Below are 15639 nucleotides of genomic sequence, written 5' to 3'. Positions count from 1 at the left end.
AACTTTATCCTTTATGCTTCTGGAAATCAGTTTTCAACTGGGGCAGTTTGCTTCCCTAATATTTTGTCATTTACTCATTTTTTTTATTATTATGTTCTCTCTCTCTCTCCTTCTTCCACTTCCCCCATCAACCACTCCCTCCTCTACCCAGGGAAACTGATGTCTATGTTTCAGGCATGCCCACTACATTTTCTCATATTCCTTAATTCCTCCTGCATAGATCTATCTTTTCATGCTGTTTTCTTGAGGCACTTTTTTTTCCTTATGTGAGCCTTAAGATAGCAATTTTCTTCTATATTTTACATTCCTGTCACAACTTGATACTTATACATCTTTTTCAATGTTATGTATTTTTTTAGCTTCCTTATACTTCATTCTCTCTCTTTTGTAGCTAAGTGGCTTTATAGCACTCAGTAGAACAGGGATTATTGCCATCAGCTCAGAAATTCTGTCTGCCCCCTGCCCTCAAACAATAGAGGTATGAAATGCTGCCTTTTCTTGTGTTTTGGATTGTTTTCATGTGTCTTTTCCTTCCAGTTGCCCATAATCCCTTCCTGAAAAATGTTATATTCCTTTCTCTCCACCTGATTTTTATAGAGAATGCACTTTGGTGATTTTTTGAGCCCTCATTCTCTGTTGATTCATCTTTTCATTGTATGTCTGGGCAATACCTTGACATCCTCAGCCACTTACATCATGACATGGACTAACCATAATTAAGAAACTCAGCATTAACAACTATGAACTTAATTACTATGCTCTCACTTTTCATTTATTTTCCACAGTATGATGCCACCAATCATTAATACTTTCAATTTTGAGAAAATAATTACCTTAAAATAATTGCCTCTAGCAGTACTTAGTTTATTAGCAGAGGCATGTAATACTCAACAGAGGCTCAAGCACCAAAACATTCAGATCCCATAAGTAGGTGATATGCCAACTCGATAAACCATAAAGAGGTAAGATCAATCTAATTTTTAAGAATAAGATTATAATTTTATTTAAGTATGAGGAGAAACAATGAAAACGGAACAATGCAATGGTTCTAGTAATCCCACGATGTGAATCTCCGAGGCTCATAAAGCTCATTAAATAATTTCTCATGCACTTAAAATATGACTAAAAAAAGTATAGTTACATAGAACTTCTCAGATATATATATATATATACACATATATATTTTAGATGGAGTCTCACTTACTCTGCCACCCAGGCTGCAGTGGAGCAATCTCTACTCATTGCAACCTCCACCTCCCCAGCTCAAGCGATTCTCCTGCCTCAGCCTCCTGAGTAGCTAGGATTACAGGTGTGTGCCACCATGCCAGACTAATTTTGTTTGTATTTTTAGTAGAGATGGGGTTTCACCATGTTGGCCAGGCTGCTCTTGAACTCCTGACCTCAAATGACCCGCCTGCCTCCGCCTCCCAAGGTGCTGGGATTACAAGCATGAGCCACGGTGCGCAGCCCTTCTCAGAAATGTATCTAGTCCTAAAACAAGGGAAACTCACACTTATCTACCAGTAGCTACATGAATTTTTGAACACTCTATTTACTTAGGCAAACACACAAGTTCCCAAATTGTTCCACTAACTGCAGTTAGAATTCGCATTTATAGTGAAGGGAATAAAATGACCAAAAACACTGGCTGAAGAACTTAAATCTAAAATATGTCTTCTTTATACCTTATACAGCAGTTATTTCGCAGTTGGTAGTTTGAGGGATTGTTTTTTCTCTACAAGACTAAAAACTAAGAGAAACTTTTTGTTTTCGCAGTAAATTGCCTGAAATTGAGCCAGCCCAAGAACATGTAATTAATAACTGTCAGCCCATGCAAGGAGCTCTGTGTTCTAATTAACTTGTGCTTTGATAATTTCCTAGCAAAGTACTTTCACACTGAGAGCTTAATCCTGTTAAAACAGATTAATTTGGATTTTCCAGACAGGACACAAAGTCAAAGCTCAAAGACTCTTTCCCACCCTGTTACTATCTCCATACTGCCCAGGTGAAATCATCCAATTTAACTGTGGTTCATGTTTTCACTTGAAAAAAAGCCAACATAGTCATAAATAGTATGTGAAGGCTGATAAAGCTTTATGGCAATAAGAAGTTTACATTAAAAACACTAATATATATTAAAGATGACAAAATAAAGATTACAAAGTAATCAATATTGCTACTCCCATTTCCCCTAAGACACAAATCAATAACCTAGATTTCATGGCTCTTGCAAACAATAAGATATTTATTATGTTGGTGCAAAAAAAAAAAAAAAAGTAATGGCAAAGACAGCAATTACTTTTGCACCAACCTAATATATTTTGAATGCTCTGTAATCTGCAAAGACTCAACTATCTAGGAACTTCACTTACACAGAACGAAAGTGTGAACCCCCAAAAAAGCAAAAATAATCTGATATCACAAAGTTCACATTTAATTCACTAATAATAACATTGTTTCTCCGTTTTAAAAATCATGGCTCCTATTTTCAAGTTATTTTTGTAGAAAATTGATTCTACTGTGCAAAATTCATTGCTGAATTTTTTTCTTGATTTACTCATCAATAACACCAATATGCAAAATGTTGGAAGATAATTATAAAATCATTGTTTGGGGGCTAAAGCTTATTGTTAACAAGAAAACAATTATGTGTGTCAGTTGTAAACTGAAAATTCACAATCAGTCCAAGAAATCTTTCTATAAAAAACTAATTTGTTAAAAACTAATTTCTATAAAAAATTACAATCCACTGCCCTAAATTACAAGATCACACATTTTTCTAAACAAACTCAGAAGCTAGAAAAATGTGATCATTCAGGTACAGCAGCCCTACCAACAAAACAAAAGCCAAGCAACAACACCTAAAGCCTAAGTAAATACATCAAAAAATGAATAAAAACATAAATAAATGTCTCACTTATTAATCTGACGGGCATCTACCCGTGTTACATATAAGATACTAACTTATATGTTCCTAAGCTTCAAAATAAAATATTTGCTTAAGTTTTTTAAACTTTCTATATGATGGTATCACATAGTATTAATTAAACGCTCAAAGTTTTAATTTATGGCAATTCCCTCCTCTTAGATTGCATATTTTTTCATATAAGGCACAGTAATAGGAATTAAGCTATGAAGATGTAGCCTTGATATTTCCAAAAATGTATAAAAATTAATGTACTTTATTTTATTATTGCCTGAATGAAGACCGCATCCTGATAAAATGGCATAACAAAATACCATTTGATCTAGCAATCTCATTATTGGGTATATACCCAAAGAAATATAAATCATTCTGTTATCAAGATAAATGCTTACGTATGTTCACTGTAGCATTATTCACAATAGCAAAGACATGGAATCAACCCAAATGCCCATCAATGATAGACTGGATAAAGAAAATGTGGTACATATACACCATGGAATACTATGCAGCCATAAAAAGGAACGAGATCATGTTCTTTGCAGAGGCATGGATGGAGCTAGAAGCCATTATCTTCAGCAAAGTAACATGGGAACAGAAAATGAAACACCACATGTTCTCGATTGTAAGTGGGAGCTGAACAGTGAGAAAACGTGGACACAGGGAGGGGAACAACACACACTGGGGCCTTTTGCCGGGGAGTGGGGGTAAGGGGAGGGAGAGCAGCAGGATGAAACGCTAATGCATGCTGGGCTTAATACCTAGGTGATGGGGTGATAGGTGCAGCTAAACACCATGGCACACGTGTACCTATGTTAACAAACCTGCACATCCTGCACATGTACCCCGGAACTTAAAATAAAATAAAATGGCATAACATCCTTTCTCGATAATATTTTTCATTATCATCTGTTGGGAAATATAGTCATACTTCTCTGCTCTTGAGAGCAATTTGAATTTTAATGAGGAAAAAAGTAAAATGTTGAAAGCAAGTGTTGAAAGAAAATTAACTTATCCCTTGTTGATTTTATATGGATGACCACTTGAATCTAGCCAAGTTTGGAAAGACATAGATTTTTTTTTTTTACTTTGAAAACTAATCAAATCATAAAAGAAAACCCTCACTATGAGAGCTAGTCAGAAAACCATGTTCAGTATTTCACAGAACTGTTTCTCCACTTTTAAATGAGAATATACTAATCAATGTCACCATACCAGAAGAGCTTCTAACAGAGTACAGGGGTAACTGATTTCATGTTCTAAAATATAAGGACTATGCAAAAGCAGAAAACAGTTTTATCTTAAGAGAAAATATATGCACCTATTCGTGAATTTTACATGTCAACAGAGTCTAGTGGCATCTGCTAAAGCAGAAAATCTAGCAGAAAATCTACTACCAATAAACACTTTATTCAAGTTTAAGAAACAAGGAGAAGCAGGAGGATGGCTTGAGACAAGGAGTTTGAGGTTATAGTGAGCTGCGATTGTGCTACCACACTTCAGCCTGGGTGACAGAGCAAGACACTGATGAAAGCAAGCAAGCAAGCAAGCAAGCAACAAGCAAGAAAGAAAGGAAAGAAAGAAGGAAGGAAGGAAGGAAGGAAGGAAGGAAGGAAGGAAGGAAAGGAAGAAAGAAAGGAAGGAAGGAAGGAAGAAAGAAAGAAAGAAAGAAAGAAAAAGAAAGAAAGAAAGAAAAGGAAAGAAAGAGAAGGAAAGAAAGAGAGAAAGAAAGAAAAGGAAAGAAAGAGAAGGAAAGAGAGAGAAAGAAAGAAAGAAAAGGGAGGGAAAGAAAGAAAGAAAGAAAGAGGGAGGGAGCAGGAGGGAAAGAATGAAGGAAGGAAGGACAGGAAGGAAGGAAAAGAAAGAAAGAAAGAAAGAGAATGAAACAAGGAGAAACAGTGCAATAAAATAGATGTTGTATCACAAATCCATAAGATAGAAAGGTCCTGCTTTTGAAATAAGGTCAAGAAATCTCTATTCCCCAGACTGTAAGCTACTTGAATGCACAGAATCTGCTTTTGTCTTCATTACACTTAGCATAGTGCCCTGTATTTAGTAAGTCTTCAAAAGATGTTTGTGCCATTGCATTGAATGAGAAATTCAAAATGAATGTCAATAATTTTAAAAATATGTCCAATTTGAACATATGGAACCAAAAAAGAGCCCGCACCACCAACTCAATCCTAAGCCAAAAGAACAAAGCTGGAGGCATCACGCCACCTGACTTCAAACTATACTACAAGGCTACAGTAACCAAAACAGCATGGTACTGGTACCAAAACAGAGATATAAATCAATGGAACAGAACAGAGTCCTCAGAAATAACACTGCATATCTACAACTATCTGATCTTTGACAAACCTGAGAAAAACAAGAAATGGGGAAAGGATTCCCTATTTAATAAATGGTGCTGGGAAAACTGGCTAGCCATATGTAGAAAGCTGAAACTGGATCCCTTCCTTACACCTTATACAAAAATTAATTCAAGATGGATTAAAGAATTAAATGTTAGACCTAAAACCATAAAAACCCTAGAAGAAAATCTAGGCATTACCATTCAGGACATAGGCATGGGCAAGGTCTTCATGTCTAAAGCACCAAAAGGAATGGCAACAAAAGCCAAAATCGACAAATGGGATCTAATTAAACTAAAGAGCTTCTGCACAGCAAAAGAAACTACCATCAGAGTGAACAGGCAATCTACAGAATGGGAGAAAATTTTTGCAACCTACTCATCTGACAAAAGGCTAATATCCGGAATCTACAATGTACTCAAACAAATTTACAAGAAAAAAACAAACAACCCCATCAAAAAGTGGGTGAAAGATATCAACAGACACTTCTCAAAAGAAGACATTTATGCAGCCAAAAGAGCCATGAAAAAATGCTCCTCATCACTGGCCATAAGAGAAATGCAAATCAAAACCACAATGAGATACCATCTCACACCAGTTAGAATGGCAATCATTAAAAAGTCAGGAAACAACAGGTGCTGGAGAGGATGTGGAGAAATAGGAACACTTTTACAATGTTGATGGGACTGTAAACTAGTTCAACCCTTGTGGAAGTCAGTGTGGTGATTCCTCAGGGATCTAGAACTAGAAATACCATTTGACCCGGCCATCCCATTACTGGGTATATACCCAAAGGACTATAAATCATGCTGCTATAAAGACACATGCACACGTATGTTTATTGTGGCACTATTCACAATAGCAAAGACTTGGAACCAACCCAAATGTCCAACAATAATAGACTGGATTAAGAAAATGTGGCACATATACACCATGGAATACTATGCAGCCATAAAAAATGATGAGTTCATGTCCTTTGTAGGGACATGGATGAAATTGGAAATCATCATTCTCAGTAAACTATCGCAAGAACAAAAAACCAAACACCGCATATTCTCACTCATAGGTGGGAATTGAACAATGAGAACACATGGACACAGGAAGGGGAACATCACACTCTGGGGACTGTTGTGGGGTGGGGAGAGGTAGGAGGGATAGCATTAGGAGATATACCTAATGCTAAATGATGAGTTCATGGGTGCAGCACACCAGCATGGCGCATGTATACATATGTAACTAACCTGCACATTGTGCACATGTACCCTAAAACTTAAAGTATAATAATAATAAAATAAAATAAAAAGAGAAATCCCAAAAAATAAATAAATAAATAAATAAAAATATGCCCAATTTGTTACCAAAAGAGCCAACCATTAAACATTTACTGTCAAGCTTCATTGTGGCATGTCATAGCTTGAAAACACTCTGTAACACACACCTTCTGCGTACTATGAGATTTGAGTCTTATAAGATCAAAATGTGGATAAATCTCTACCTGCAGTGTGGCAAATGATAAGATGTGATTGGCAAAGTCTTTAATGTTCAACTTCCCAATGGCCCATCCGTGTACTTTATTCTAACTAGCATTCCGTGTCATATAAGAAGCCTCCCTTGATTATTTCTAATCAATAATCACTCTTAATGATATCTGTGTTTCATTGTTTTCATTTAAAGTGAGTGTAAAATACATTTAAGCAGAGATGTAGAGACTGACAAAATCCAATTCTACTTTTTATGGTTCGAGGATTCGTTATCATCAGTCAATTGAAGAAAATACTACCTCCAGCACTAGAGTGCTAAAATGATTATCATTAAAGATAAATAGATTATGAATGGAAAATACCTTTCATATATTAAGTATTATATAAATATTTGTTGAACAAAAAATGTATGAAAATTTATATTTCAATAATGATTATATTTACTTTGTAATTACTATTATTTCACTATTATAGTATAGCACAATTTCTTCAAATGTCAATTTTGAAAGTCATAAAGCTCTACAAAGCAATCTTATTTCCTGGCTTAACCTTAACCTGTAATATACTTCAAACTCAAGGACAGAAAGATTGTAAAATACAGTGAAAATATATTAATCTTCTTACATCTATTCATACTTTTACAAAAATTTTCCAGGCAGCATTACACAAGGTTAAATACAAAGTTAAAAATCAAGAATCTCAGTCCCTTTACCACTGTTTATTTTTGCCACTGGAGTATATATTTTACCACTGCAACATTATAATCTGTGAACAACGCATGGTTTAAACATTATGTTGTGTTGTTTAGAAGAAATGGCCTGAGAAAAGTAGCTTGCATTTCAAAATCTTTAAATTTCAAAACATTACCACTGTGTTCTACCTTGAGGTGTTTAAAATTTCACAGTCCCGCTGATCTGAGAGTCCTCAATGCATTGATTTCAACCAGCAGGTCCATCTTCTATCCCAACGAAATTAATCATAGTAACAGTTGCCACTATGGCCTCCTCCCTGTATTTTCCAAGCATGGAGGAGGACAAGTGAGCACCTGCCTCCTAGATTTTAGATTGAAAATATCACCCGAACACACCAGGATTCTTTATACTATGGCAGAGTATAATCTTCTGAAAAAGGCTAAGAGTCTCCTAATGAGCGCATCCATACACTGATCATGATATTTTCCTTTAAAAACCAAGTTCCTCCAAGAATTTGTAAATGGAATTTAGCAGTATTTACAACTTACTCATCAATAAATGGCATTTGAAATATTTATTTCACATTGTTTTGTCACACAGTTTAAAAATTTGATCAAAATATTTATAGAACTACTTTTTGTAATAGGAGAAACCCTTTATTTTTCTTTTAATAATAAAAATAATGTGCCAAGTAAAATATTCATTTATGAAACTGCTCAAGCAAAAGTAAAACCAGAAATATTCGAGATCATTAAGGTTATTCATTCTTCTTGTAGAATATTACTGAAACAGTAGACTAAGAAGGTATTACATAATGGTCAAAAACATATGACAAATTATCACTTTAAGAAGGTTTAAAGTTGTACAAGGATTCCATTTACAACATATTTGATCTATATGCTTGCTAACCTAAAGATCTTGGTTATATAGCATCTCATGCCTCTGCATTTCAAAGATGGACAGTGACAGACATTGTTAAATTCCTGTTTGAGGGTATTAAAAATGACAGACTTTGTTTCTAAATTATGAATTTCTACATTATATTGAACTCTCAGGCTATTTTGTTGCTCGCTCTCAATTTGTGTTTACTACATTGTTTGGGGCATGAGTAGGTTTTCACTAGCTTATCTGAGAGGAAACTCCCTGTTTCTCAAATTCTTTAAGTAGGTTTGTTTGGAAAAATCAGTGAAGCATTCTGTTTAACCTGAGTCATTTCTTTCTACATTAAGCAAAGTTACCTATAGCTCTGTTACAGAGCCCAGTCAGTTACCCTGAACCACAATGGATGCAGATCTATTGTCTTATTATTTCTGTCCCTGAAAAGTTTCATAGCTCATCAGGGAAAAAAGACATACCCACCACCTTGTAGGTCTCAATTAAGCTTCCTTTCTTTTAGTGTTTACACTCACTCTCCCTTAGCGAATTTTGCTTTTTTTTCAATTGCAAAAAACGAAGCCTTCCCATTGCCTGTTTAAAACCCAGTTTGCCTTGCTCACTGTCATGGCTTTTCAGGTTTTCTAAGACTGGTTACTCACTCTGCACGTCAGTGTGAGTTTGCATTTTAATTTTCCTTCCTGCACCCGATCCTTTACACTGATTCTGTAAGGTGTCAACAATCTCTGAAAGTTCCAGGATGAGGCATAGAATTTGGATCATGCTCTTATTTTGCCACAGTGGTAATTAAACACTGACACATACCGACACACATACACGATGAGTAGAGGTTTAAGCTGTGTTTGCTTCTAGACCCTGAAATAATTGAGCTCATTTTCAAAATAAATCTACTTTCAAATTTGGTCTTTATTTTACACATACACTTAGTCAGAGATGTCTGCAGCTTAATATTTCAGCACATTGTCAAGCAATTCCATATGCTTTTTTCTTTTCCTCTTCTACTTCTCCCTGTTTAGTCAGAAGTTTTCAAAGTTTTGAGTGCTTTATAGATTGAGGGTGTAGAATATTCTAATATGACTGGCAGAATAAAACAAAGACTGATTTATATTTCTCATGCAGTATATTTGAAAAGACAGATTCCCAACCATTTGCTTACAACTCTATTTCCAGCTCCTATCGGTTAGTTTTCAGTTGTTCATATCTCTGATTTAACACTTTTAATAGTGCCTCTGTATATTAACAGATTTAAACCTACAGGATTATGTATTTCTGAAAAAAAAATACACTTAAAAAATGTCAACAGGTCTATGTGGAAAGCTAGTAGAAATTTCTTAACACTTAAAAGTCACTTATTTTTTAAAAAATTAGTAAACGGTACTGACTATGAATATTTTCCTGAAAGGACTTCAGTTTCCCTGCCAATGCCTAACCACACCAAAGGTGAGAGGAAACCCCTGGTAACAACGTTTACAAGGTGTTCTGTGTGTAAAAGTGCAATCTGGAGAAAATAAATACCCTCACAATTATTTGCTTTCCTTGTAGCACTGATTTATGATCAAACATTTATTATAACTCCTATTTTTTCTTATTTTTAGTTTTCATTTAACTTGTCTTGATAAAGTCTTGAGTTCTCTCCATTTAATTCCCTACTGCTAGCTTCATGACCATGAATATCAATGTGAAAAGCATACATTAGTCAGAGGTAGACTTCACCTGGATTTAACTATATCCTGTACAGGCACACACAATATCTGTCTCTGATTTCTGACAAGTGACAAAGATAAAAGAATGAGCTATCAACTTAAACATGATCTGCATTTGATCTTGTATTTTGCATCTACTATATATTAAGAAGGCTCCAGATTTAATTATGGATAAACACATAGCTACATTTATCATGCCACAATTTTCAAGTACAGAATGAATATTTGACAAGTAAAAATAATTTTCACTTGCTCATCAGATTCCTTTTAGGCTAGATCTATCCTCAACTTATCCAGTTAGCAGAAGGGAGCATCAGTGTGTATTATCAAAAGTGATGTATAATCCATACTGATATTTTAGGGTTACTTTTCCAACTCCCTTCAAAATAGGAAAACCTGCACTGGGAAGTGGGCCTGTAGCCTTGAATCAGCTGGATTCACAGAAGACACCTCAGCTTCTTTGAGTTGCTAGAGTTCCTTGCTGTTCAGTGCCATAACTCCACTCCAGGGAGCATGATCTTTCCTGTTAGGTGATTAGCACTGGGAATAAGGGCAAGATTCTTTAGATCAGGGAGGTAGGGCAAATGGGAAACTAGTTTCATTTGCAAGAAGGGACAAAAAAAAAAAAAAAAAAACCATTGCATAGCATTCATGCTTCCCAGCTGAGTTGGCTGCAGCCTCAGTTACCTGTTAACATAACAGCTATATTCACAGGCTGAAAATACACAAAGCCAGCTTTTCCTGGCAGAGTCACTTATCACTCTAGGGTTGCATTACCATCACAGGGAATGAAAACATGGTTCTAATCCAATTAGGAAACAAAGGGTACTTGCAAGAAAAAAGTTTCAATTAAATTTAATGCAACAAATATTTGTTGGTTTGGGAACATTTACCTGCAAGAAATGTTCTTTGACAGAGAAGCACCTGATTCTAAACTGGCTACAACTGTATCATTGGAGGTACTGGTGACAAAAGTGATTACCATAAAAATTAAAGCAGGAAAGGAACTTGAAAAATCATTTACATAGTCCTTAGTGGAGTGCCTTGCACAAAGTAATCTCATCATAAAAAAACTGATGAATGGATGAATCCAGTTCAATCCCTCATTTTACAAATCAAGAAACTAAAGTCAAAAGGAAGAAGTAATTTACTCAATGATACAAAGTTAGCCAGTGGAAGAGGAGGACAAGAGACCAGAATTTTTGAGTCCTTACCTATTATTCTTATTAACATACTCTTCTTTATATTCAATCATTTCCACTGTTGATTGATCAGCTGTAGACCATATTCGTCTTCATCCCCATAATTATGTGACTTCATGCCCACAATGTCTTTTAGTACAGCAACTCCATTAAACTAGCCTTAACCATTCTAATCCATATCCTTATATCTCTTCTCTGAATTTTTACAGTGTTTACTGGCTATACCAAAATTGAAGCTTTTAATAAAAAACACATTTGGCGAGAATTTTATGTATATATCTTGCATCATTAATAAGTTTTGTATGCTTCTTCAGGTAAGGGACAATTGTTTATAGTTCTTTATATATATCAGCATGTAACACGCAAGTTTACCTGGGTGCATCAGAATGAGTATATAATTTAGCATCCAGATTGGACACTTTTGAGAGTTAAAAATTATATTTAATACATGTGCAATAAGCATAAACTGTGACTGTCCTAGAAAAAGTAGAATATATAGTCACCCTAATAGTTGTTGATTTGTTCAACATTTGTTAAATTAAAATCGATCATTGCTGATTGTACAGTTGTCCAACTATGGGATATTGTTTCAATTTACAGATTCACTGAATGAAATTATTTCTAAAGCAGTAATCACTGAAAAATAATGGTAAGTTGCAGAATTCTATTTAGTTACTGATTTTTTTTTTTTAAGATAGGGTCTCACTCTATCACTCAGGCTGGAATGCAGTGATGTGATCTCGGCTCACTGCAACCTCTACCTCATCGGGCTCAAGGGATCTTTCCACCTCAGCCTCCCTAGTAGTTGGGACAACAGGAATGTGCCACCGTGCCCTTCTAATTTTTTGTAGTTTTGGTAGAGACAAGGTTTTGCCATATTGCCCAGGCTGGTCTCAAACTCCTGAGCTCAAGTGATCCGCCCACCTCAGCCTCCTGAAGTGCTGGGATTACAGGTATAAGCCACCATGGCTGGCCACAATTTACAGACCACACTGAATGAAATAATTTCTAAAGTAATAATCACCGAAAAATCATGATAAGTTGCAGAATTCTATTTACTGAATTCTTATATGTGAGTATAATTTGTTTAAAAGTTATTAATATTTCTGCAAATTTTCACTTATTGCCTTGTTTTTTAAAGCTGTAAGGACAAAGTTAAATGAAAAATATTTGTTGCTCCAGTTTTAATCATTTTAATATTAAAAACATGGTGGAGAGTAAAAAAATTAGCCTTGTTTCTAATTCCTTCCTGATGGTAAAATATGGAGTATGATGGCTTTCTACATGGGGTGAGGGGGGCATGCTGTTAGAACGTATAGATAAGAAGGCCCACATTTGTAATTTAAAAGTAGATTTAAATTTAAACACTCTAAGAGTATGAAGACACACATCAAGATTTTTAAAATTTCTATTGAGATAAGTAATGGAGGAAGTAGTAAGGGAAACAAGTACCTTCTATTACAGATTCATACACAACTAATAAATTTATAGAACTAATGACTAATAGCTAAAATTTTATAGCATTTACCTACCATCTTACTCTCTCTCTCTCTCTCTCTCTATATATATATATATACACATGCATATATATTTAATGTACTTTTTTACTACCTCTCCAAAATGTGAGATCACTAGGTGTTTAAAACAATAGTTTTGTCTGCTTAGAATACATACATGCACACACACACACATATATGTGTATATATATAGAGAGAGAATGATGCCTTTGAACATATTAATAAAATACATCTTTACATTGATTTCTGTCAAGAAATAATCAAATAAATTTTGATACAATTTTCATGATATCAAAAGAATATATATTTTTATGTTCAGATATTTAACAAATGTTCAGACATCCCAGACAGAATAGTCCATAGATTCAATTTATTAATATTGCTAAATTAGAGGTTTAATGATAAAAATACCCAGCAGCAGAATGAATTTGAAGCATTTGAACAATGGCAGTTACACCATCTGCTCCAGACAGAAATTTGCTATCTTGACAGTAACAAAGAACAAATAGGCAGTGGAGATACATCAAGCTGGCAAGAGGGTAAATGCAACAAGGAAAGAAGCATTTTTTAGACAAATTGCTTTTCCTGTTGAATACTACATTCTATCCTAAATAATACTTCATTCAACTACAGGCAGATGTTTGTGTCAAAGAGAATTCATAGTCTTTATCACAAAAAATGTTTTATATTATTAGAAAATCTAAATAATCCTAATTTTCCATCCTCAAGTTTCCAAATAAAATTAAAGTACACTAGCAGGAAAAAGAAGCAAAAATAATTACAAGGGAAACAAAATAGCATGCTTCCTTTAGGAAAAATGCTGAGAAAAAGACATTATGTTGACAGATTCTGACCTACCCACATGGACCTCCAAGATGAGTCCCAAGACTATATTATTTGAAGAAATTAAGTTTTAAAAATCGATTTAAAAGACTTCCTTCTCACATCTTATTATCAGTGGGATATTTGTGCTTATGGGTAAGGGATGAAGATATATTGAGATAGCATTCATTCTGTGTTAAAATAATAAAGAGAAAATAATAAAACTATCATTACAGACATTCATTTGCAAGGTTATTAGGTCACGTGAGCACCCTACCTTGACATGTTTCTAAGGAAGACGGTATTTATTTTTATTTCAAAAGGAGGCCAGTCTCTGGAACATCAAGACAAGAAGGTTTATATAAAGGCACGGGCCAATCTTCTACTCCCATTCCATATCACCCACATACTTGATGTTCACATTCCTTTTATTCTTAGTTCAATAGCATTGATAAAGATTATAGTTGAAAGAATTATAATGTTTAAAATATATGCCAAACTATGGCATAGAGAAGTCATTATATTAATCCTTGCCAATTGTCAGGAAAGATGTGTCATCTTTTTTACAGGGTTTTACATATCAATCAATAAGTACTTATTGAGCTATATATTTTTAACTGATACATTTTGTCTCAATTGTCTGAAAATAGTAAGATTGTAAATGAAATGCAGATTGTGTACATTCTTTTGCTACCTGATCTGATCTGATTTATGATCAGAACATAAATATGACCTTGGGTTAATGAGGGCCATGTCCTTTTTGTGGGAGTCCCCCCTAAATACATTTCCTAGGAAGGCAAGTTTACCATCCATAATTTTAACACAAGAATAGTATGAGGTGAGGTCTTCCTTCAAAATAATTATTTTTTACTTACCTTATCCTGGATTCAAACTAATCTTTTCTAAATTTTAAATGAGTTTTCATCCTGTATTTTATCACGTAAAACAGTACCTTGTTTTGTACGGTGCTAAAACTATGACATTCAATCTTCTAAAGCTCGCCTCCAGTTTTGGTTACAAAAATCGATGGCTGACTTCATAGATAACTTACATTAATTTATCCAGCAATAGTTATTTATTTAGCTTCTACTTTATGAAAGGCACTGGGATAGGTGCTGCAGTAAGTACTAAGATTTATGAGAAGATAGACCTTTCAAACGGTTTACCAATTAGCTAATAAGCTAACAAGGTGAATGAACAGAATAAATGAGAAATTGATCATCGTCAAATTATGTGGTAGAGAGAGATTAGTGGGGACTTGAGTATTTGAAGGTGTCATGATGGAAAAAAAGGGGGCCAGGAATGAGCCTTCAATGTAGTTCTAACTTATAAGAAAGAACTGGAAAGGGAATTCTATCAACACTAGGTCTAAGCTGACTGTTCACATACGGAGAATGAAGAGGCTGGGGAAGCCTAGCTTGTCAGGAAGCTAGTAGAAATGTGGGGCAAATACATGGGTGCCGTCATCTGCAAGATAATTATAATCTCATTTTCATCACATCAAAAGGAGAAAACCACTTATCTCTCTGTCTTACTAACACTTAATGAGCAAATTGCCCAGAAATTTAAATGGATTTATCTTGTCATGTAATCACCATGACAATCGTAGATCATTCCAGTAGTGTCAACCTTATTTTATGGACTAGGACACTGAGTCTAAGAGGGCTTAATGTAAATTGCTAAAATCTTCACAGCTAGTAATGATTATGATAATGTAATAGTGAGGATAATATTTACTGAGTATCTTCTATTAACCTGGTACAGACATAGTCACTTTTTTTTTTTTTTTTTTGAGATGGAGTCTCGCTCTGTCACCAGGCTGGAGCAGTGGTGTGATCTCAGCTCACTGCAACCTCCGCCTCCCAGGTTCAAGGGATTCTCTGGCCTCAGCCTCCCGAGTAGCTGGGACTACAGGTGTGTGCCACCATGCCCAGCTGACTTTTTTTGTATTTTTAGTAGAGACGGGTTTCACCATGTTGGCCAGGATGGTCTTGATCTCTTGACTTTGTGATCTGCCTGCCTCAGCCTCTCAAAGTGCTGGGATTACAGGA

General features: G+C 34.9%; 1 protein-coding gene across 3 annotated transcripts in view; it reads right to left on the bottom strand.

The window, feature by feature from the left end:
• The window catches only part of HTR2C (5-hydroxytryptamine receptor 2C), a 300907-nt gene that overhangs the window by 238383 nt on the left and 46885 nt on the right, over window positions 1–15639 (bottom strand). The window lies entirely within an intron of this gene.

This window comes from Pongo pygmaeus, chromosome X (genome assembly GCF_028885625.2).
Source record: "Pongo pygmaeus isolate AG05252 chromosome X, NHGRI_mPonPyg2-v2.0_pri, whole genome shotgun sequence".
In the NCBI taxonomy this organism is placed as follows: domain Eukaryota; kingdom Metazoa; phylum Chordata; class Mammalia; order Primates; family Hominidae; genus Pongo; species Pongo pygmaeus.
Note: the sequence above shows the minus strand (reverse complement) of the source record. Positions and strands in the feature narration are given on the sequence as shown.